This window comes from Cynocephalus volans, chromosome 1 (assembly GCF_027409185.1).
Source record: "Cynocephalus volans isolate mCynVol1 chromosome 1, mCynVol1.pri, whole genome shotgun sequence".
NCBI classification, from domain to species: Eukaryota; Metazoa; Chordata; class Mammalia; order Dermoptera; family Cynocephalidae; genus Cynocephalus; species Cynocephalus volans.
The window spans coordinates 139,135,317-139,162,095 of NC_084460.1; the positions used below are offsets into that span (position 1 = coordinate 139,135,317).

A 26,779-nucleotide genomic window follows, 5' to 3' on the forward strand; every position below is an offset into this window, starting at 1 on the left:
CCAGACTCCTAATGACAATTCTAAAACATAATTTCCTTATTTTAGCCATGGACAAAGAGCTACAGGTCCTGAAAAGAAGATATCAGACCTCTGATCTGATATATAGTTTATCATAGGTAATAAGTAAAGTCACTTTATCTCTCCAAACACCAGTTTTTAAATTCTTAAATGCGGCAACTGATCTAGTTTGAGTTTTACTCTCAATTTGCTCTTATAAAAGCCTGGTATATCAAGTTTAAATATCTGAAGGGACTGAGGTCTTTGCTTCATAGTATCATCATCTAGTGTAAATTTTCCAAAACTACACACACATGATTTCATAAACCCTGGGAAGGTGAGTTGGTGTGGTACCAAAAATCTTTTTCCCATTTCTACCTGGTTCTTTTAAGACATTTCTCCCTTTACAGTAGTAGTAGTTCTTGGCCATGGCTGGAACAAAATCACCTGGAGAGGTTTTTAAATTTTCTGTTACCTGGGCTTCACCCACCCATGTGAAACTTCAACTATACGGTGAGGGGGTAGTGGTGATGAAAAGTTCAGGCATTAAAAAAAAAAAAAAAAAGTTAGCCAGATAATTCTGATGCACAGAGAAAATTGAAAAGCATTGATTTGCAAAGTACTGATCATTTTTTTGCTTGTTTGTTTATGTGCTCTGTGTTGGCTTCTTGAAAAATTAGAAAACATACAAAAACTGAGCCAATTTGCAGCACAAATCCTCTTTTTTTCACCCCAGAATCACTTGCAGTTTATAAATCTCCCTGTTTGGTTTAAAAGCTACCCTTTTCTCTACATTTGTATTAAATAGTACAAATTTTCTCATCTGTCCTGCTTCTCCCTGATATTCTCTTATTGAATGAAAACAGTAGTTTCTCTCAATTTTCTTTAAAAAAAGAAAGACTTCACTTTAGTCACCACAAAAATATTTGAATGTTTGCAAACCAATCACATACATACCTTTGGGTACAACTTTGGGACACCACTTTTTTTTTGTTTTTTGGGGTTTTTTTGGTGGCTGGCTGGTATGGGGAACTGAACCCTTGACCTTAGTGTTACAAGGCTGTGCTCTAAGCAGCTGAGCTACACGGCCAGCCCTGGAACACCACTTTTTAACACACTAAAATTCCACACTCATACTCTTCCATTTTATAAAATTCTTTGCAGAAATCTGTGGGTCTTATTCTATTTAAAGAGTGTGTAGTGATTTTCAGTTTATTCTATTTGAGAAATAGTAAGAGGAAATGATTATTTTCAAAAATTGAATCTGGTGTATCAGAAACAAGAGATTGGAAAGGACACCACTTGTTTTTCTCATCAAGTTTTTCTCAGCAGCCCTGGCCTTTAAGTTTCGGTTGGAGAGGTCATCCTCTCAAGAAAAATGAGTAGTTTACTTTGTGGAGTAATCAAGCAACAGAGGACCCTGAGCATAATATTAAGGTCCTGAGTGCTTCTGAAGTCACAGAAAGTGGTACGTATGCCCAGGTGCAGAGCTAACCTGGGGAGGAAGCCACAGTGGAATGAGGAAGCAATAGGTGAAAGGTAAGTTCTTCCCCACATCCCACGTGAGAACAAATGCCCTATTTTTTAATATTACTTGTTTGGGTCAGAGGGGTACCTCATCGTTTGTTGCAGTAGCATACGGTCTGCCATATTTGCTCATCTGGCTGTCTCTGGTCAATGTAATGAAACATGAAATGATATGATTCCTCATCTTTAATCCTAATTCCTGACTCATCAATGGTTCCTTTTTATTGCCTTTTGTTGAAAACTGCCCAAAAGCAATGCATAGGGGAAAATCAGACTGGAACAGAGAACATAGACTTTATAGGGTGGTATGAGGAGCCTTCTCTGGAGGTTTGACTGGCCCTCCTTCCCACTGTTGCTCCATCACCAAAAACTTGGCAGGTGGTTAGGAGCTCCTCCTCTTGTGTGCTGCTTCATAGCAGGCTGTCTATTTGACTCTTCCTTCTGCTCAGTCAGACATATCAGCAAAGACAATGGCCTAACAGATGCTGATATTCAGCCTGGATCAGTCTATGTTGATTTTATGCTTATTAGTCTGAGCTAGTCACAGCCAGCTGGTTGCTGTTTGCCTTGACTGAGCAGTAGAAATACACACAACTGCAATGGCCTCTTGTGTACATATACACCCAGGTGCTGGCTGCCATAACAACAATTCCTCCCATAGCTTGAGGAGTACTTTTGGATAATGTATTTTTGTTGTTGTTTATATATGTGTGTGCATATATACATATATATATAATATATACATATACATATACTTTTTCTTTTGTTTTGAGACAGGCACACTGAGGGAAAGGTCAGGACCCAGGTTATAAAGTAGAAGTACTAAAAAGAGTCTCAATATTTTATTATGTGGTAAATGGAGAAAGAAAGTAAAGGTTAACTTTGTTTGCTTATGAGTTGTCTCCCAATAGCAGTGAGAAGCCAGTATAGATTTTTAAAGACCCTTGAGCAAGCTTCCTTTTAGGCATAGCAGATAACTTGCTTCCTGGGAAGGCAGGTGTCATGCTGTTTAGTGCTTCAGTGTTCACAACTTACTCCTTTACATGTTTAGAACTGGCCAGTAAGCACTGGGGGCTTGCTGTGACCTGTCCCACTTCAGAACTAGGAAGCTGCCTAAAGGCTATAGGCATTGTCCTACCTAATATTGAAGAGAAACGGGAAGTTGTTTTTAGGATTGCAGTTTAGCTCTTTGGTATAGCTGATGTTCTTGTGATAATTTATAAAATGCTTTAAATATTTTTTTTAATTTAAATTTTCAAATAGTCCTCCCGGCCTATAATATAATCTCTTCCCACTGCTTCTGTCTTCCGTGAGCATATTTTTATATACTCCCTCCTCTAAACTACTTACCCATCCTTTCTTTTAACCCTATATATTGAATAAATGACAGTATTTTCTAAGGTAAGTATATATAATTATTCTCCTCACACTCATATTCTCATGAACCCATATCAAAAAGAAAATTGGAGTGGCTGAACACATGACTTGTTTATTAGACCTTCTCCTTAATTGCTATTAGATACACCCTAGGTGCACGGAACAATATTTGCTTTGGAAATATTTCTGATTGTGGAAATGTTTGATAGAGATTATTAAAGTATTAAAAATATCCTTGGTCTACATTTTAATTAATGATTTGGATAAAGATATATTATACTTATCAAATTTGTGGAAGTCTTATAAAAATATGAAATATAGAAAATATAGAAAATATTTTTAATGTGAGAATCAAGACTTGAGACAAAATCACAGATTAGAATCATGGACTCATTATAATTTATAACTTGACAAATATAAATGTGAAATTCTTCATTTGGATTCAGAAGAAACAACTGCTTAATGTCATTGTTGAAATGATCTGGATTAAGAGAAATTTAGATTTAAAAAGTGGTCCGAATGTCATCACTTCCCATTCCTTTGCCCAAAGTAGACATTTCTAATAGTTGCAGCACTCTTTCCCATGGAGCCAGGTTTAATTTCAGATTCTGCTCTAGAGGATGACTAGCAATTGATCGAAGCTGGCAGTGGAGTTAAAACGCTGACCTACAGGTTTAAGCCTTGGGGAACTGGTCCGGGCTCCATCAAGACCAGGAAAATGACACACGCGACCTTGGCAAAATTATTTCCCCGCTCTAGTTATTATTTCCTCATTGGTAAAAACGGTGTTTGGACTATTTGATTTCTAAAGTCTTTTCCAGCCTTTTCATCTCGTGGCCTTTGGCTAACGTGGAAGTCGGAGCCTCCGGCGGGCAGAGGAACCCAGGGGGCGCTGTCCGCGGGGGCGGGCAGGGGAGGCCCGTCATCCACCTGTTCCTGCTGGGGCCGGACGCGCTCCACCGCCTGTCCTCGAGCTTCCTGGCAGCCACTTAAGCCTCTTTCGGGCTGGGCAGAGGAGCGGCGGGGCCGTGCCCGACCGGGCCACGGTGGACTCGTGCGGGAGGCCGGCCGTGTGTGGGTTGATCAGGTTACCTTCTGGGGTCATAAGAGTCCTGAGAACATCCTCAAGGAAATAACTACCCCCAAAGAGAGACCAGCACAAATGCTTCTATCTGGATTGACCCAATTGATGCTGTGAAGGAATACACAGAGGTCCTTCAAAAGTACATCAGTGCTATGGTGTGTGTGGCTGCAAGTGGTCATCCTGAGCTAGGAGTAACACATAAGCCACTCTGAATACACGGCTTGCGTGATGGTAGATGGTGGTTCAAATGTGAAGCCCGCTCTTCCAATGATGAGAAAACCCGGAAGATCATTGTGTCTCACTCCCATTCAGGGATGGTTAAATAGGTTGCCCTTCAGACTTTTGTCAGCCAGAATGCAATTATCCCAGAGGGTGGTGCTGGTTATAAAGTTTTAGCACTCTTGGATGTGCCTGATAAGAGTCAAGAAAAAGCTGATCTATATATCCAGGTGACATACATCAAAAAAGTAGGATATATGTGCTGGCAATGTCATTTTAAAAGCCCTTTGGGAACATATGAGTACCCTGAGTGGTGAAGAAATCAGTTACGAATTCAGATGGGATTGAAGAGGGACTCAGATCTAGAAAAGACATGACATAAATAAACATAACTGATTACAGAGTGTTACTCTTCCAGAGCAGAAACATCCAGAAATGCTGGAAACGTCAAAAGATTGTTGGGGAATCCTTCAAAGGATGTATGGTTAAGGCCATCCTGAGCTTTTAAAAAATTTTTGCAGCACTGTTGACTTACTTTGCCTGTAATAGAAAGCAAGATCAGGGAAAATGGGTTGCCTCATATCTCAAGTATTTATTTTTGAGACCTTTATTCATATAGTTGTCATACACAAAGCACATATATATATATTTGTGAATTAAAATCTGTAGCTGAGTCTACATTGTTACGAGTCACCATTTCCACACATCGTGAATTTTCACTATTTGTTAGCACTTTGATATAGAACCAGGCTGAAGGAAGGATTGATTTTGTGCAGATGTTTAATATTATATTACATTTATATCTCATTAAAAACAAAGTAATTGAGGATGTTTACTTCTAATTTGGATGGAAAGCACAAGAAACTATACATTCATTAATGTGCAACAAGTGTTCTATTCATCTGTTACTGAATATTTCTATGGAATAGAAAAAGCTTAAACTGATTTTTTTCTGTAAAATTTTAATAACCGGATGGGCAATTTATCTCAGTTTGTTAGAGTGTGGCGCCTTATAAACCAAGGTCATGGGTTCAGATCCCTATACCGACCAGCTGCCAAAAAAAAAAAAAAAAAAAAAAAAAAAATTTAATAACAGATTCACCACCAGCTAGTAGAAAATATAGATGTATGATGGTTTGCATTGTAATCATAACTTTTGTGAGTGGGTGTTTTGTCTTGTTTTTATAAAGGAAAGTGTGTTTGTACTTATGGGTTCAACATTTCTACCATATTGCTGTTGATTTTCATTTTTCTTGTGGAGATGCATTATTCCATCCTTTCTCTCTTGACCAGCATTTAGTCTTTAACTTGTAAAGTTTGGTTTAAGTTTTCAGGGTTAGCACTATTTTGGTAAATTCTCTCATTATGTATAGAATATGCTATAAGGCACTATAAGAATATAAATGATTCTTTTAAATTAAAAGTTACTTGACATTACATGAATTGAATTAGTTTTCATTATTTTCAAAAACTGGTTTAGTAATTTTTAAAAATTTTGCCAGGTTTTGTATATAGAAGTTTCTCTCATTATCAAAAATGAGAATGCTTGCTTTTGCCATGGTTGCTTTTACTATTAAAAAATGTGTCTACCCTAACCAAATTCTCAAAGTAGTAACTTTAGAGGTACTCTATATCCCTTCAGATTGAAATAATAAAAGATAAAAGTTACTTTTTGATGAGAATTTTTTCTATTAGTCTGCAGAATCAGATTGGAAAAAAATCTTGGGACATATTTATTAACTAAAACCTTGCTTTGTGAACTATCTTTCATTGGGAAATGTGGTTTATCTCAATAAAATACCTGGAAACTTCATGTATACAGTCAATACCGTTATTTCATGTGACTTCAATGCCCTTGTAATTTCATAATACAATGATAAAGAAAGGGACTTTCCTCTCTTCCTTTTTTCCTATCTTCCTTCCTTCCTCCCTCCCCAGCTCCTGGTTTTCTCTTTCCTACATCTTTGCCCTTACTTAGAGGGTAGTTTTCCCTTAAAATTAAGTTTTATGAATAACATTTAGTCAAAGCAGTGACATCAATAACCTCAGAATCCATCAGATGTCCCCCTTGTCTACCCCTCTTCATCTCCTCCATCCTGCTACTTATCTCCTTTGCCCGTTAATATTTTCTTTTTGTTTATATTCTTCTTTCTTAGCCAGGATATCGCTCCTGCCAGTGCTCTCCCCAAATTCTTTTATATACTCATTTCTCTTGAGATTGGTTGTTGAAATCTTATGGTAGAACTGAGGCTGTGATAAAGTTCCCCGTGAGGGAAATCAATCCTGGTGGAGGCCTAGTTAACCATTACTTTTCAAAGACTCCACAGTAAGTAAAGGAAAATCACCTTCAAAACAACAAATCTTTACATAGTCAGGTCTAATTCAATGTTCTATCTTTACAAAGCATTTCTTCTGACCCATCTCTCAAGAATGTAAATGTAGAAAATACAGGAAATTTTGGCAGATAGGCCTGCTTGAGGAAACTTGCTTTTCCTGTTAGTTTTCATATGTGCAACCCTCATTTCAGTTGACTTTACAAGGACTTACCACATGTGCATGTTTGTCTTTGGTATGTGATTTCCATCTTCCCCCAATTTTAGTGTTCCTTTGTAGATTTTAAACTAGTAGTATTCAGATAAATTGTTTATGACTGTATAATGAAGTAACAAAGGCATTTTTGGTTTATATGTTTTAAAGAACACTTGTGTGAATTCTTCCTATTTACTGTGTTCTTCCTATTATTTGGCAAAGTGTGTCAGAGGAGGTGAGGGGGCGCAGTGGATAAGAAGGGGACAGGAAAGAAGATAGTGGGAGCCCAGAAGGGTAGCAGAGGAAGAATGCAAAACAAACATCCACCCTGACACCTATGACTAAGAACTCTGCCCTTGTCTCAGATCTTGAATTCAAAAATTGGATTTCACTCAGACTTTGAAGGTGACAACTGTCTTTGACAGCCAAAGCCTAAGTAAAGAAAGGTTGAGTGCCACTGCAGAAAAGAAAGTATCCAGCTTTCCTCTCTTGGATAACCTTGAAGATAGCCTTGGAGACAATCTGACAAATTGAAACAAGAACTGTTTGGATTATTCTAGCTGGAACTACCTATCTTGGCTGTGTGTTGATTGGTCCTAGATAGAAAAATGTTTTGTTTTTTTTTAATTTAGATCTTGATTGAATTTAAGATGTATTTAATTATATGCTTACAAAAAGTTGTCTTGTAACTGTTGTGTTAAATAAACCTAATCTATGGTTTCATTTTTATCCAAAATAGTTATGCCTTAATAATAAGGCATTGTATATTAATAAGGGAAAGCAAAACCTTTTTTTAATAGATGAGGAAAATAGGAACTTTTGCCATTAAAATTTAAGTCCTTTTAATGTTTTTAATATTAGAGTTGGGGAAATTCATTATAATTAAATAAAATTGATGTAAAATTATTTTTGTGTAATCTAGCAATTTACAACTAAAGTACATTTCTATAAGAACTGTCATCTTGATGTATTTAGGTCTGAAATGATAATTCATCTTTTGATTTTTAACTTAATCATATAAGAACAGGATGGATCAAATTTTTTACAAATTTTACTTTTAAATACATTATTTTAGTGTACTATTAAAAAAAGTTTTTTCTAGCTCTGATATTCTGTCTTTCCATGATTTTATGAGTAAATCAAAATATAAAAATGTAATGCTGTAGATTTAAAACAATCAATGAAATCTGAAGCTGAATTAGATCAAGGAAGACAAGATTTCTAACATGAAATGCTAACAAATGTTTGTTTTTCCTTCATGTTATGTTTCCTTCATGTTATGATATTAGCAAGTTGTAGTTATACAAAAGAACGGTAAAAAAGTTTGAAAAAGTGATATATGAAGAACTGGGTATGTTTCACCCTCTGCACAAAAAAAGAAATTGACATGAGCACCACTTTCTAATTATGAATGACTATTAGATAAAAGAGGCTCTAGAATTCTTCCTTTGCAAATACAAATGGGACCAAAGTACGAAGCAGGCAGGTTTAATTCAGTGTAGGAAATGATTCTTTTTTAATATTAAAAGCTATCCAACACAGAATTGGGCTACCTTTTGAGCTTACAAGGTACACTCTTAATAATAGCTAAGGATTTTGGAGGATCGACTATAAGTCAGATACTGTTCTGAGTGCTTTGCTCTTTTAATTCTCTTATTGACCCGATGAAGTAAATACTATTACACTATCCATTTTTAAAATGAGAAAATGGTGGGCCAGAGAAATTGAGTAATTTGTATAATGTTGCAAAAGTAGCTTTAGTAAGTTTTCCAAGGTTAAACAAGGTAGCAAAGCTAGAACTTGCCAGAAAGCTTTGGTCCAGAGCCTATGTTGTTAATCATCATTCTGCACTGTCCATGATAAAAGTGAATATCAGCTTGATGTTCATCTTCTAGGAACATTAAAGAAAGTAGGAAATTGAAATGTATAATATTTAAAGTCCTTTCCCACTCAGCCATTAATACTAAATTGAAATTGCCCATATTTTGTCCTTTTGAGTTCATGTAAATGCACAAATTTGAAAAATGTATTTAAAATTATAATTTTCTGGAGAGTGACATCAGCAAGATGATGGGATGGGACCTCCCATTGCTCAGCCCTTTGAAGAAACATCAATTTGAACAACTATCTACACATAAAATTACCTTCATAAGACCTAAGGAATCCAGGTGAGAGATTATAGCACCTGGTTAGAAATAAGATGAGACACATTGAAAAGGGTAGGAAAGACAATTTTACAACACCCATGTCACTTTTCCTCCTAGCCCAGGCAATGTATACAGAGAAATATATCCTTCTTGTGGGGGAGGGAGAGTGAAGCAAGCCCCTAACTTCCAGACAGGAAACCAATAAGTGGATTTGAACAACACTATAGACCAAATGTACCCAATGGTCTTCTACAGAACATTCCATGCAACAGCAGCAGAATACACATTCCTTTCAGGTACACATGGAACATTCTCCAGGATAGAGTATATGTTAGGTCAAAAAACAAGTCTCAACAACTTCAAGAAGATTGAGAATATATCAAGTACCTTTTCTGACCACATGGTATGAAATTAAAAATCAATAACAGGAGAAAAATTTGACAGCTCACAAATATGTGGAAATTAAACAACACACTCCTGAACAGCCATTGAGTCAAAGGAGAAATAAAAGAGAAATTTTTAAAAAATCCATGACAAACATAAATGAAACACAACATATCAAAACTTATGGAATGCAGCAAAAGCAGTTCTAAGAGAGAAGTTTATAGCAAGAAACACCTACATTAACAATAAAAAAAAGGTCTCAAATAAACAACCTAACTTTACTCCTCAGGGAATTAGAAAAAGAAGAAAGTACTAAGCCCAAAATTAGCAGAATGAAGAAAATAATAAATATCAGAGCAGAAATGAATGAAATAGAGACAGGTAAAATAATAGAGAAAATCAATAAAACTAAGGGTCGTCATTTTAAAAAGAAAATTAACAAAACGTCAGGTAGACTAAGAAAAAAGAGAAGATACAAATAAATAAAACTGCAATTAAAGATGATATATTACAACAGATACCACAGAGATATAATAGAATATAAGAGACTACTATGAACAATTATACACCAAAAATTTGGATGACGTAGAAGAAATGGATTAATTCCTAGAAACATTCAACTTACCAGTAGAATAATGAAGAAATAGAAAATCAAATAGGGCTGGCCAGGGGTTCTCTTGGGAGAGTGTGGGGTTAACAGACACAAAGAATGATTGCATTTTATAATGATGAATAAGCTAACAATCCTGATTTGACCATCACACATTGTACACAACTATTGAGAGTCAACTTTGTACCCCACAAATATGTATAACAAATTATCTTTAAAGAAAAAAAAAGGTCAAGGGTTTGGATTCCCATACCAACCACTCACCAAAAATCAAACAATCAACCAATAAATACATAAATAAAAGAAAATCAAACAAATCAATAATGAGTAATGAGATTGAATGAACAATCAAAAACTTCCCAGCAAAGAAAGCCAAGAATCTGATGACTTCAGTGATGAATTCTACCAAACATATAAAGAATTAATGAGTTCTTTTCAAACTCTTCCAAAAAACTGAAGAAGGAACACTTTTAAATTCATTTTACAAGGCCAGCATTGCACAGATACCCAAGCCAGACAAAGACACTACAAGAAAATAAAATTACAGGCCAATAACCATGATAAGTATAGATGTAAAAATCGTTAACAAAATGCTAGTAAACTGAATTCAATAGCACATTAAAAGGATCTTATACCATGTTCAAGTGGAATTTCCCCCTAGGCTGCAAAGATGGTTCAACATAGTCAATCAGTAAATGTGATACGCCGCATTAACAGAATGAAGTATAAAAATTATATTATCTCAGTAGATGTAGAAAAAGCATTTGACAAAATTCAACATCCTTTCATGATAAAAGTTCTCAACAAATTAAGTGCAGAAGAAATATACCTCAACATGATAAAGTTTATATATGAGACACCCACCACCAGCATCACACTTAATTGTGAAAAGCTGAAAGCTTTTCCTCCAAGATCAAGATCAAGACAAGGATGCCCACTCTCACCACTTCTACTCATTATAGTGCTGGAAGTTCTAGCTGCAAAAATTAGGCAAGAAGAAGAAACAAAAGAGATTCAAATTAGAAAGAAAGAAGTAAAATTGTCTCTGTTTGCAGAAGACTGACCTTTTACAAAGAAATTCCTAAAGACTCCACCAAAAAACTATTAGAATTAATAAACAAATGATGTAAATTGTAGAACACAAAATCAACACAATTTTTGTAGGATGCAAAAATCAGTTGTGTTTCTATACACTGAAATAGCAAACTATCCCCAAAATAAAGTAAGAAAACAATCCCACTTACACTAGCATCAAAAATAAAATAGTTAGGAATAAATTTAACCAAGTAGATGAAAGATCTGTGCACCAAAAACTGTAAGATATTGATGAAAGAAACTGAAAAAGACACAAATAAACGGAAAGATATCCCATATCCATATGGATTTGAAGAATTAATACTATTGATATGGTCATACTACCCAAACTGATCTACAAATTCAATACAATCCCTAGTAAAATTCCAATGACATTTTACATGGATATAGAAAAAAAGATAAAAATAGAAAAAAAAAATTCTGAAATTTCTATGGAACCACAAGACTCCAATAGCCAAAACTATTTGAGCAAAAAAAAAAAAAAAAAAAAACCCAGCAACGAAAAACCCCAAAGCTGAAGATATCACACTACCTAATTTCAAAACACATTACAAAGCTATAGTAATGGGAATACATTTTACTGTCATAAAAGCAAATATGTAGGCCAATGAAAGGAGTTAGTGAGTCCAGAAATAAAGCTACACATTTATGGTTAATCAACAAAGATGATGAGAACATATAAAGGGGAATGGACAGTCTTTTCAGTAAATAGTATTGGGAACACTAGCTATCCACATGTAGAAAAATGAAATCACACCCTTATACCTTACACCAAAATTAACTCAAATTTGATTACATCAACTAAAAAGCTTCTAGACAGCAATAGACGGAGTGAAGAGACAATCTATAGAATGACAAAAAACATTTGTAAACCATATATCTAATAAGAGGTTAATATTCAAAAATGCAATAAACTAAAACAACTCAATGCAAGAATACATGTAACCCAGTTAAAAAATGGACAAAGGACCTGAATAGACATTGCTCAAAAGAGGACATATGAATGGCAAACGGGTCTGTAAAAAAGTACTCAGCATCACTAATCATTAGGGAGATGCAAATCAAAACCACAGTGAGATATCATCTCACACCTGTTAAATTGGCCATTATGAAAAAGATAAAAGATAAGTGTTAGTAAGAGTGTGGAGAAAGGAGAACACTTATACACTGTTGGTGGGAATGTAAATTACTACAGCCATTATAGAAAGCAGTACGGAGGTTTCTCCAAAAATTAAATACAGAACTACCATATGATTCAGTAATCCCAACTTGAAATGAAATCAGTAGATTGAAAAGATATCTGCACTTCCATGCTTATTGCAACACTATTCACAGCAGCCAAGATAGGAGATCGACCTAAGTGTCTGTAGATGGATGAATGGATAAAGAAAGTGTAGCACGTGTACATATAATGAATATTATTTAGTGCTAAATAAAAGGGAAATCTTGTCATTTTCAATAATGCGAATGGACCTGGAGGACATTATGTTTAATGAAATAAGCCAGACAAAGAAAGACAGATACCGTGAGATCTCACTTACATGTGGAATCTGTGAAAGTCAAACTCACAGACGCAGAGTATACAGAATGGTAGTTGCCAGGGACTGGGGGTGTGGGACATGGGAAAATGTTAGTCAAAGGGTTCAAAGTTTCAGTTAGGTAGGATAAATAAGTTCTGCAGATACAACATACAGAATAGTGACTACAGTTAATAATACTACATCGTATGCTTGAAATTTGCTGAGAGTAGATCTTAAATGTTCTCATCAGGAAAAAAACAAATGATAACCAGATAGATATGTTAATTAGTTTTATTGTGGTAATCATTTCACAATGCATACATATATTCAAAACATCACATTGTACACCATAAATATATACAATTTTTAGTTGTTAATTATAGTTTAATGAAGCTGGAAAAAAGAATTTGATATATAACAAGAAGAAAAAAATTATATGCTTTTTACTCTACTTTCCTGATGAACTTTAGTTTTATTGGTACAGTTACTGAAAATAGCTCAAAAAATATAAATGGTGATAGTGTTTGCATAAGGATAAAATTATCTAGTTCTTATACACTTTTTTTCCTGTTTAATGATTGTTGGTAATCTTACCTAGGAAATTCAATCTCAGGAAATTATTAAATGTAGATATAAATGAGAATCAAAATATATTTTTGCAAAAAAGTCACTGCCTTTTTGAAGTTTAACATATACTCCTTTCCATAAAACTAAAAAAGAGAAAATGCATTTGTATTGCTCAATGACACCTATACTGGTCACAGTAAATGTTAATAAAATTCATGCTCACTTTTTCATTGCTTATATTCAGGAGCTGAAGTGCCAATGAATAACCCATACGACTCATGGGAAATCAAACTAATGAAGATGTACGGAATCTACAGAAAATCAAAGGCTGGGCCTGCTGTTTTTTCATATGAATAGTATAGCTCATTACTCCCTCTGGATTCATAGCCCTTCATACGATCCTCTGAACTGTGTGGGAACATTTGCGATCAGGCAATTCAAGACTTGGAACAGCCACCTGGAGAGCTTCTGGCTTTTGTAGAAGCTCTGTCCAAGGAAAACAAAACTGTATTTACTCATTCCTCACTCTACGTCTTTCAGAATTATATGTATTTTGGTGCCTTTTGTTACTTTTTCCTTTGTACAAAATTTAATTAATAACTCAGTGATATTAACTAAGGTCATTACAGCTACAATTCAATAAGTAAGCCGGAGAATGATAGACATTTAGATTCTGTAATCAGATTGAGTCTGTCACGACTGGTGCTATAATTCTTTTTCCCAATCCTTTTACCCCTCCTGAATCAGCAATAAGTCTCGATGACCTCTGTGGATGAAGCTAAAACCTAGAGCGTCATTCATCAGGCTGCTTCATCAGTTGCTACTGATAGACACTAGAGCAGTTCTCTGGCATCTTTCCAATAGAAATGAGGCCTGTGTTATGTTATTATTATTATTTCTTAAAATATTTCCCTTGCTTAGCAGTTGCCTCGTTCTTTATTTGTTCCCTAATTATCTAACTTCTCATAGGCATATTATGTCTTGATTTTAATTTATATAAATATTTTACATGTCCATCCAAATGTCTTGCTCACAAATTAAAATGTATTATTTCTTGTTTTTATTATGTGCAATTTACTAGCATTTCTTCTCCTAACAACTGATCAATAAAAGGTGAAAGATATATGGTTTCACCTTAGTCAAAATAACATTAAGCCTGTTAATATATGAGTTTTGACAGTAACATTGACCTGCAAGAGTTCCGAAAGAAATGAGTGCTGGAAACAATATAAAAGAATACTGTCCAAGTGGAAGGACGTTCATTACTAGAAATAATAGCTAAACTGATTAAGTTTCCTCTGAGATAGTCATACTTTGTACACTAAATTTAATTATATGTTAAAATCCTTGTGTTACCGGTTGGCACATCCAGGTTCTTAATCCACAAAAGAAGGATCTTTCATGGAACGGCAAGAGAAAGGAAGAGGGAGACTGAGAAAAGGAACATGCGTGATAGAGCTTTATTACCAAGTGAAGGTATCTCCGCCAGAGAGAGACACACTTGCCCCCGACCTTCTCCATCCTCTCTCTCCCTTATGCAGACTCCTAATGGCTAACATCTGCCCCTCCTGTCCCACCCGGTGCACAGGCCCTGGCGATCCAGTCTGAATATTTACAAGCAGCCTCTCTGGGACGTGTCTCTACTCCGTCCTGCCTCACTTGAAATTAAGGATTATCTCACACCTTGCCTAGTTACAGGCACCTAGTAAATGAATGAAATGGATGAATAAATAATTAAATGAGTTTATAAGAAGATATAAAAGTTATGGGATCCTACTGTTCATCATGTCCAAATCCTTTCATTTTTAAGTGAGAAAAGTGAGGTTCCTATGGATTCAATTCAATGCTGGAGAGTCAGAGAGTGAGATAGTGGTAGAAAAAAAACTAGAACTTTTTCCTAGAACTGGAATTATTATTACTATTTTTCATTAGATTAGTTTCTCCCACAAAAATTTCACTAATTGTTACAAATCCATTTCAAAAGACTGTCCTCAGTTTTTGGTTTTTTGTTTGTTTGTTTGTTTTCCACATCAGCCAGGACGACCTTGCATTTGTCCAAAGTAGCAGTAGCTTTGAGTTCTGTAACTCCAGGCATGTCGAGACTGTTGTAGTAAATCTACGAGTGCCTTTGCATCTCTACTGCTCCTTCAAGGTACCCTTTACTGGCATCCAGCTTACTCCTGCCAACATCAAGGTTGCTCATGAATCCATGTTTGTATGAAGGTCCTAATTACCTCCTACACATCAAGCCTGCTTCATATTAAAGTTTCAGCATCTTATTGGGAGATGTTAAAATAGAAGCTAATCTGTGGTCCTAGACTGGCAGACATCTTAATTGCTCATTAACTATTTATTCTCTTTCACTCTTTTGACTTGACCAGGCAACCAAAAACAGTCACTGATACTTGCTCTAAATTCATTCTGGAGGTTTCAGAGCCCCAGGCAAAAGTGAAAATGATTAGTTACTTGCAAAGAAAAGAGAACCCGTGGGGATTATTTGATGTGTAGCTAATTTATTTCTTCAGTGTGTGAAAGAGCAAATGCTTAAGTGTATTAAATCCCTCTTTTCACTCCAATATTCTCTCAAGTTTTCTTGGGTTGTAATGCTTAGCTACTTAAAGTCATTCTGCTTCTTTTTATACCTTTTATGTATTTGTGTCTTTCAGTTTTTGTTTGCTTTTAGTCAATCTTAATCTCATTCCCTGAGCAAAATTCTTCCCTCAATTTTAGTGTTATTTCTACTCTTTTATCTTTATTTTTTTTTTTCTATTTTTGGTTCTTTGATGGGGCAAATTTGACATGTTTCTCTTTTTCTTATGTATCCATTTTTATTCTGGAAGTGGTAGCTACTGTTCCTTGACATCTTATCCTCTAAAACCTAAGATCTAGACTTTCAGTATCAGGATATAATTGGAATTGGCTCTAAGAGACCATTACAATTGCCAAACTTTTTGTACAGGCCAAAATGGGTAATGATTTGTCTAGAAAACAGCCACATATTACTGTTTTCCTCCTCATTCATAAAAAAGTTTGGAAAAGCCCTCAAACGACATGTATATAATAACTGCTGTGTATCTACATAATGCCCATGAACTGCCTATAAAAATGTTTGGTATTTGTCTTAGTTGTTCTGTAGGTCATCTCATTACTTGTAGTTATACAAGAATACTTTTTAATTTACATTTATTGAGAAAACTAGGAAAGAATATAAAGATGAATCTAAAATATTTATACTGTTTGCATTTGGGGATAAAGCATTGAGTTCTAGCAATTAGAAAGTCCCTCCCCCTCCACCCCTTACCCCCCACCCCCGTTTCAAAAGAAGATTCCCCAGGGTAATGTTCTTTTTTGCACCCATTTTACTTTATTTCCTTTTGCACCATCTTCAGTTCTGTTCTCGTTCTCTAAATCTTAACTCCAGCCAACTCCAAGTATCTTAGTGCAGAATAAACTTCATGGTGGTTGAAGGAGAGATAAAACATTAAAAAGTATATTGTTTTGAAAATATATTCTGGGCTGCTAAAAACTTTATCAGGAATTAAATAATACAAATTCATCTGTAAAAACTGAGAGCACCTGCGAAGAAAAAAATAACAGTGAAAGAATACTGAAAACAGAATAATTTAGAGGGTAGAAAAAAGGGTTATTTATGTTATTCTAGAGGTCATTAGCAAATAAGTCAGAAATCAGATAAAGCGCAGAATTCTGCTAACTGTAGGTTAGTAAGATGTTGCATTAAGTTTTAGGGCTCTTCATGGAGAACTATCAAACAATATATTCATTATATAAAAACTTTACATAAACATCTCAGAGAAAAAAATGAAAACGTGTAACCACAAAATACCAGTGAAGTTAGTACAGTTTCACTAATTAATACTTTATAATAAGTCTGGATGCTATCAAGATAAATCCTGCTTTCAGATAAAAAGAATGAGGGAATAAAATTAAGATGATTTTTCTGGCTGTGAGATTTGAGATGTGCGTGGGATTCACCAGGTGCACTGAAACAGGTTTCACCAAACTCCATTCTGTAATTAGCCAAACCATTGAAACCACTGCAAGAATGTTTCTCACTGTTTATTGTTTCATTTTTATTGGGTAGTTATTTCTCCCAGCCTCTTTGCATCTGTCCAATATATTTAGCTTCCAGTCCTTCTGAAATATTTTGGATAATTTGAAGGAAGTCCTGGAACCAAAGTTGAAAGCAAAACAGTAATAATGCATTTATGAGTTAGATGTTAATTTTATCACTAACTTGGTCTGTGAACTTTAATGTTACTAGATCTCTGCTCTCCTCTCTATTCATAAAAAAAGTTTGGAAGAGCATTCAAACAACATGTCAATAATAACTGCTGTGTATATATATCCTCCATATGAGCTGATTATAAAAATGTTTGATATTTGTCTTAATTGTTCCTCAGGTCATCTCATTACTTGTAGTTATATTCCTTTATACAGTGTTTTGATAAATTCTTCAAGTATTAGAATATTACTTGCCTTTTCCTGATTCTATCCCAATTAGAAAAGCTATACATTTTACAACTTCACCATTATTTCCCTTTTCAATTCTTAAACCTATCCATCTGTGCGACACTATCTAAGTGCTTTTATTAATTTAAATACACATTCCTATTTGAATGCACTTTATTACCAGGAGTCAGCACATACCATAGGCCTACTTAGAAGAGCCCATTACACAAAACTGTGATGCAAAAGATGCTAATGAAACATACCAGGTCGCTGCCTATTTAATATGCTTTGAACAGTGCTAGAAAGATCCAGCTGCTTTTAAAATATTACTCAGTGCCTGCACTGCCATGGCCAAAAAATTTAAAGTCACTGGGAATCCATATAATTTGTACAAATTTAAACAATATAGAAAACAAGAAATAGATGAAAAATGCTTCACCATTATAAAACAGATATTATTTTAAATACAAAGTACATATTCAAAGTTATGATAACATCATTATCGATAGGTAAGTGACCTAGAACAAGAGTAGACAAGTCGTTAAAAAAATTTGTTTAACCTAGGTATTGATAGTCAACTCTGACCCCATGGATATATACAATCAACTATGTTTCAATAAAAAGAAAAAAAAATTCTATGTGGAAAATAAGCATCTGCTAATGTCAACAACCTCTCTAGTAATCAAAGACTTGAAAATTAAAACAATGAAAAGGTACATTTAAAACCTATTAAATTAGCAAACATAACACCTGATGCTAATGAGGTTGGGGTAAAACTGGCACATTTATGCATTCACTGGTAGTATTGTAAATTGGTGTAGAGCTTTTGAAAAGCAACATCACAATAATTCTGAAGACTTTGAAAATTATTCCTACACATTGAATTCTTGAATCCATTTTTTTGAATCAATTAAAAATTACAAAAGCAAAGCAAAACTTTTCATCTCTAAGATGTTATTTGAAGTTATTTAGTATTTTAAAAAATTACCAAAATATTGGAAAATGACCCAATTAGCTAAAATCTTACAACTTAATATTAAATAAGAAAAAAATAAGCAAAGCCTCAAATTATATGAACATTATATATGTTATGATCAAAAACTAAAGGATAACACAAATTACAAAAGCAATTGTTGGCCTATTGTGCTGGAATTATTTAGTTGGTTTTATTTTTAAAATTTACTTTTATTATATTGTTTTAACACTAGTTTGTGTAAACAGATAAAATATTTTATAATACAAAATCTTATTAAAGTTGCAACTTTCCTAGGAGATATTCTAAGCTTAGCAGGAATATGGATGACAGACTAAAAATCAAACTAGCTGGCTTTTTGGATGCAGAAGGGAGACTTGTTTAGGAAGAGAATAAATTTCAGAAAGAGGAAAAAGTTGTTCAAAGAAAACTGTTAACCAAGTTCAGACCTTTTCTACTTTGATGATTGACATACAACTGAATAAAGCCAAAGTGCTACAGGTCTTTATAATAGTCAAAAAATGAGTGAAGTTTACCTTATTGGTACTTGTTGAGTTAGCTGTAGTTTACCTACTAAGTGCCAGTGTTTTCTTATGTCTCCTCTTCTATCTGTATTTATTTGTACCTTTTTTCCTCCAACTTACTCTTTTAGGTTATTTCAATATCAAATAATAAATGTATAAATTTTAAATATATAAACACTACATATAAGTATTTTAAACATGCTACCATGTATTCTAAATATTTCTTTATGATTTTATATACACTTATTTTATTTCTTCAATTACTGGATATCTTGTGATAAATCTATTTTCATTGCCATTTGAATTTCTAGTCTTCCTTTCCAATGTGAATTAGATTTTCTTTCCATTTATCCCTCCATACTATTTCAAATCATGAATAAGTTAACAAAGATGACAGCTTGGATGAGCTCCAGATGTTACAGGAAGAGCATGTTCATAATTTTTGTCAATACGTTTAATACAAGAAAATGGTATTTGGTGGTCCTCAATCCCGTTATAATTGGCCTGTATAAGGATGTAAAATCTCAATAATGCCAAGTAACTTATTGCCTGAAATAAAGGTCTATGAATCTGCTCACGGAAGGCAAAAGTCCTTCTTCCATAGTTATGACTCTTGTAATCACCATGGCAGTTTCTTCCAACATAGCTGTGAAATAATTTTCATGCATGCACAGCCCTTCTCATACAAATTCTTAGCACACAAAATTAATCTATTTTCTATGTACATACTTAAAATTTTTCTCCAGAACAGCAAAGATGTCTTCCAAGATCATGAATGAAAGCACCCATTGTCTTATTTTCAAATACATCTTTTTATAATATATATAGTTCATAAAATCCCAGTAAAATCAGAACAGGTCAGTTCATTATTAAAGAGCATTATCTCCACATGAAGAAATTACTCCTCTTGGGACAGGGAATTTGGTACCAGATGTACAAAAATTTAACAAAGAAGGAAAGAAATAAGGTCTAGGATTTCACAATTTGTACTTTTCAATTTATTTCTTAAAAAATTCCAAATGTAGCAAACATACTATTTACCCATCAAAATGATAGAATATGGACACAATTTAATTTAATTTTAAAGGGGAAAAAACAGAACGCTCTTCAATGCCAGTACACAAGGCCTTTTAGGAAAATAGATCATCCCATGCCTTCCTTCCAAAAAATATGTGCAATAGCTTCTTGGTTAAAATTAATCTCTCTCTCTCTCTCTCTCGCTCTCTCCACACACAGACAGATAGTATTTTCAAATCTGCTTTGTTATTATTAATCATATTCCATGTAATCTCTCTCTTTGTTTTTATGTTTATCTCAAATTTTCACATGTAGTAAATGTAAAAATCAATTTCTGATATCCTTAAAGTCAAAGAGAATTTGTTGTGGACATTTGTTAAAAATGGAAAAACAGATTTTTTTCCAAGCTGTTGCAGTAGGGGAAGACTTCAGTATAGAGCTTCACTCAAATAATGGGTAAAAAACTATGCTATCTACTCTATATAAATCATTGTGCAGTATATGCATGTATTGAAACATACTGTATACCACAAAAGTGCACAAGTAAATGTTAAAATACTTTGAATAAAAAAAAGAAAAAACAAACAAACAAGAACAGAGCTCAACTCCTAATACAGCAAAGATAGCTAGGTGTTGCTTTGCCTCCCGTGGATTTGTCACCTCTCTTCCCCTGGGTGATGGAGCCACAAAATGATTACTCAAAGCCCATTTTTTCTGAGCAGTGAGAGACCCTGAAGGGGTTAATCTCTCAGAACTCTCAAGGGAGAGGCATTCTTTCCTTTTGGGAAATTAACCATAAACTGGGGTTCTCATCCCACATTTATTCTCCAGACCAGGAAGTTACAGGAAAAGAAAATAGGTGGGGTTATGGCCAATTATAGTTTAACAATAAAGGCTGGTAACATCAGTCAAACAAGCAAAGTGACATTACATAATACAATTTGCAAAAGGTTAAGTTGATCCACCAACAAAAGCTTGATATTAGCAAACACTGCTTTTCCCTACAGCAATTTCCCAGTATCTTTACATATCAATCAGTACCTTGTCTGTCCTTGAGTCAGCAACCTTGCTATGCCACAACTCTCCAGCCCCATCAGAGACCCTCACCTGAGGAAAGTTTCCTGTCTTTTACAAGGTTAACATTTCTATATGTAATTTTAAGAAGTTAGGCTAAACCTGAAACTGCAGGGCTTTGGAAGCCCTGTGAAATACATCTGCTTTATAAATACTGGTATATTCCAGAGCTAGGGACTTACTGCCAATCAGCAGAGTGAAAGGGTCTGTGGACAGAAAATTACTAAGAGGAATCTGATGAGATATCAAGGTCAGGATGTTCTCAGTAAACTGGGCTCCGAAAACCAAAAACAAGGCCTAATGAAGAAAAGGGCTCAAAGGAGCCTGACTAAACTCTGGCTATCAGTTTTCACTATAGTCTTTGAGTTTGGGCCATAATCTTAACATTAGATACTCACTAGACAGGGCCTAGGAGATCAGCTCTTACTCTACAGATGAGAGGACTGGTGTCTAAGTAATGTGCACAAAGTCACATCACTAGTAGGTGACAGAACCACACTAGACATGGGTCTCCAGAGCCTATGCCAAGGGAGCTATTTCCTTAAACATTTTTTCTTACCCATTATCATAGAAATTCTCCATTTTCCTGTTTTCACAAGCAGTGGACTCTTCCTTTAATCAAAACTCTTCACAGATAGAGTAATATAGGTGCTATCTAAAGTCAATAACTGAAGTTTGCCTATGTTCATTTTCCAAATAACCCACACTTAAATTGCCACTGCACAATTCTAAACACACACACAGTGTTAAATGGATGAAAAGAATGAATAAATAAATGAATTACTTTCTCCCAAGTTATCCTAAGATGTAAAAATATATATTACTCTTCAGTGAGTTATTTTTCAGTTCATATACATCTCCTCATACCCCTGGAAAAGATTCACTCTTGCACTGATTAAAATTTCTATGCTAAAATTTAATGCCCATTATCTGTTTACATAAACATCTCCTTTCCCAAAGATATCTTTTACCAAAGATATGGCTGCTTTACTCAGGTACATATGTTGACCCTACATATATATGGATTTTTTAATCTTTTAAATCATTGTGTGTATTATTTTCTTACTTGAAATTCTCCATTTTTTAAAATGTTTGCCCTCAAATATTATATCTTTTTTCTTGCAGTCTTCCAGACTTAATCTGCTTTTATGTTTCTTGACATCATAAGTCTGAGATGAAAAAACAAACAACAAAAAATGGTGTCTCTCACACACACACACATTTATTTTTGGTCTCTCACACTTTACTCTATGTTTCAGATCATGGCATCTAAACTCAAGTTACTTTGAGTTTAAAGTTTGGCCAGAGGAGTCAGGACAAGATGGCAGACTGGAGGTGGCCAGGGCACATTCCTCCCACAGCAAAAGACTGGAACAACTAACAGACAGCTACATATTAATGTGAGCATCAGTGGTAGAGTGCTGGAGTGAAGCAGGAGACTGGTGAGATTGCTGTGGAGCACAAAAACCCAGGATGGTAGCATAGAGAGGAGAGAGAGGCCCATAGCCTCAGCCTCCATGTGTTTGACACTGGAATTAGTACAGGAAGAATTTTTCCTTGAAGTAAAAAGTTAGGCAGGGGATCCACACCAACCCCCGTCCTCAACACAAAGGCCTGAAGATCCTTTGGCAGGACAAGCCTGGAGCCAAGTATGGAAAGTGCTCTAGCACACACATATTGCATCACTCTAGAACACTAGCACAAACAGTGCATTCCCCACCCCCACCAAGCCAGTCTGGATGACACCATCTTGACACAGGAGCTGTTATGGCAGTGCACCCTGCCCTGGTGCCAGTAGCCACAATGGTGGCTTCCCAGCCTTAAGTTTCTGCCTTTCGCCTAGCATACTCACTGGGAGAAGCTATAATGCCCTGATCCCAGCAGTGTGAAGCCTGGGCACACAGTGGCTGTGACTCTGTTCTGCATTCTGGAAAGCCAATCCTAATCCTGCTGAACTGATGCACCCCTAACTTCCCAGCCAGAGATCAGATAGGCAGACACGCCTTAGGTGGACCGTACCCCATTCCTCCCTCAACTCCCAGCTCTGCCAGCTGACCTAGTTGTGTGTGCCTGATCCTTAAGGCCAGAAAAACAGCTCATGGGCCTCTACCCTAATGAATATTCTCTTGAGCCAATGGAAATAAAGTGCATCCACCCCTCCCAGAAAAGGGATCACGTGGTTCAGTCCTGGACTGTCCCATCTAGCAACTTTGCCAACAGTCCCCAAAGCAACTACAACAGCCCCTTCACTACAGGACTGTCTAGTGGCCCCACCCACTTCCAAGAAGCATCTGGATGGACCAATTCACTGCAGGTCTGAATAGTGGTCTCACCCACCATCCAGAGGCAGCTGGACAGGCCACGTCACAAGAGGTCTATGTAGTGGCCACACCCACTGCCCAGAGCAGCTGAGCCAGTCACTTTATTTTAGTCCTGCCTAGCAACCCTGCTCACCATCCAAAAGAGGCTGATGGGTCACTTCACTGCAGGCCTGCTTAGTGTCCACACCCACTGCCCAGAAGAAGCTGGATGGGTCACTTCACTACAGACCTGACTAGCAGCCATGCCAAACACACAAAAAGTGGCTTGATGGACCCTCCTCACTGCAGCCCTGCCTAGAGGCCTTGTCTACTTCCTGAGAAACAGATCAGCAGCTCTGCCTTTGGCAGTCCAGATCCCAAGTTACACAGGAAAGCATAACCTCATGGCCATCACTGTCATCAACACCTGATCCCAGAATACTGCTGCTGCTGTTGCCCTTCTCTGTACACAGAAGTTCATCCCACACCTCACCAGTGCCCAGCCTGGGTGCCGCCAGCTGTATCTCACCTAGATCCAGGTGTTCCTGTGTTTCATCAGGCAGGAGGAAAAAGAAAGAGGGTGAAGCAAGGACCCAAGAGAAATCCCTGCCTGAAAGAGGAAACAGAAATCCTTCCCAGGGCCATACATTCAAGATGAGAAGGTTTAGTACACCGCAGTGAACTTATCAGGGTCACAAGACACTAGCTGGTGCACCCAGGTCGACAAATAAATAAGTAAAATTTTGAAAATAAAGTAAATCTATGAGAGCTATCAGACAACATTAAGCATACAAACATCTGAATCATGAGTGTTCCAGAATGGAAGAGGAAAGGAAATGTCATCAAAAACCTAATCAATAAAATAATAGCATAAAACTTCCCAGGTATTGGGAGAGATATGTACTTTTGATCCAAGAGGCTCATAGACCTCCATATTCAATAGAAAAAGTGTCCTAACCAAGACACTATAGTCAAACTGTCAAAAGTAAAAGACAAAGAGAGAATCCTAAAAACAGCAAGAGGAAAGCACAGAGTCACCTATAAGGGAGTCCCTATCAGACTAACAGCAGATTTCTCAGGAGAAACCCTACAGGTCAGAAGATAATGGGATGACATATTCCCATTCTAAAAGAAAAAAATTGCTAGCCAAGAATACTATACTCAGCAAATCTATCCTTCAGAAATGAAGGAGAAATAGTGTATTTCACAGGTAAACAAAAAACTGCAAGAATTGAGCAAAACATGATCAGCCCTACAAGAAATCCTCAAGGGAGTCCTGGATCTGCAATCTAAGATATAATAATCACCACAATGAATGCACAAGAAAGAACAAAACCCACTGGTAGAGCAGATACGCACAAGATACAAAGAAAAAAACTATATCTTACTACCTCAAAAAACCAAAGACCCGTGAAGACAAATAACAAAAGGAAAAGGTATTTTAAACAACCACAAAAAAATCAATAAAATACCAGGAGTAAGACAATACCTCTCAATAACAACCCTAAATGTAAATGGATTGAATTCCCCACTCAAAAGATAGAATGTATTAAAAAACTAGACAAAACTCTGTGCTATCTACAAGAAACTCATCTCATCTACAAACATTCACACAGACCAATAGTGAAGGGGTGGAAAAAGATATACCACAGAAGTGGAAACCAAAAATGAGTAGGTGTAGCTATTCTTATTTCAGATAAAATAGACTTTAAACCAAAAAGTACAAAAAGAGACAGAGAAGGTCATTATATAATGATAAAGGGATTTATTTAGCAAGAAAATATAAAAATCATAAATAAAAATGCACCCAACATCAGAGAACCCAGATATATAAAGCCAACACTATTAAACACAAAGAGAGGGATAGACACCAATACAGTAACAGTTGGGGAGCTCAACACTCCTTTCTCAACATTGGACATATTATCCTGGCAACAAATCAATAAAAAACACAGGATTAAACTACATTTTGGACCAATTGCACTTGCAGACATCTACAGAAAATTTCATCCAACAACTACAGAATATACACTTTTCTCATAAGAACATAGAACATTTTGCAGGATAGACCACATGTTAGGTCACAAAACAAGTCTCATCAAATTTAAAAAATAGAAATAATTTTAAGTATCTTTTCAGACCACAACAAATTAAAACTAGAAATCAACAACAAGCAAATCTTTGCAAACTATACAAGTACATGAAAAGTAAACAAAATGCTCCTGAATGAACTATGGACCAAAGAAGAAATTAAACAGGAAATCAAAAAATTTCTTGGCACTAAGGAAAATAAAGACACATCATACCAAAACCTATGGGATACTGCAAAAGCAGTACTAAGAGGGAAGTTTATCACAATAGATGCTTACATTAGAAGAATGAGAAGACTTCAAATAAACAACCAAATAGTTATACACCAAAGAACCAGAAAAACAAAAACAATCCAATTCCAAAATTAGCAGAAATAAATAATTAAGATCAGAACAGAACTAAATGAAATAGAGACCAAAGAAAAAAAAAAGATACAAAAGATCAATAAAACAAAAAGTTGTTCTTTTGAGAAGATAAATAAAATAAGCCAACCACTAGCCCGACTAAAAAAGAAGAGGAAGACCCAAGTAACAAAAATCAGAAAGGAAAAAGGAGACATTATAACCAATATCACAGAAATGCAGAGAATCATTAGAGACCATTATGAACAAGTATATGCCAGCAAATTTGAAGATCTGGAGGAAATGAATAAATTTCTGGATTCACAAACTATCCAGACTGAACTAAGAAGAAACAGAAAACCTGAAATGACCAATAATGAACAACAAGATTGAAGCAATAATCAGCAGTCTCCCAACAAAGAAAAGCCCAAGACTGGATGGCTTCCCATCTGAATTCTTCAAACTTTTAAAGAAGAATTAATACCAATCCTTTTCAAACTATTCCAAAAAATTGAAACAGAGGCCATTCTCCAAAAACTCATTATATGAGGCCAGAATCACCCTTATACCCAAAGCAGACAGAGTTACAACAATAAGAAAACTACAGGCCAATAACTTTGATGACTATAGACACAAAAATCCTCAACAAAATATTAGCAAACAGAATACAGCAGCACATCAAAAATATCATGATGGAGTAGGATTCATTTCAGGAATGCAAACATGGTTCAACACACACAAATCAATAAATGCGGTATACCACATCAACAAAATCAAGGACAAAAACTACACGATTAATTCATTAGATGCAAAAAAAAAGCATTTGACAAAATTCAACATCTTTCATGATAAAGACTCTCAACAAATTAAGAATAAAAGGAAAGTACCTCAAAACAATAAATGTCATATATAGCAAACTCACCAGCAATATCA

The 26,779-nt window shown here is 35.4% G+C and overlaps 1 pseudogene; it reads left to right on the plus strand.

Annotated features, from left to right (window-relative positions):
• The first annotated feature begins 425 nt into the window (after positions 1–425).
• Positions 426–4,586, plus strand: LOC134390507 (Golgi-resident adenosine 3',5'-bisphosphate 3'-phosphatase-like; annotated as a pseudogene).
• Positions 4,587–26,779: the final 22,193 nt, after the last annotated feature.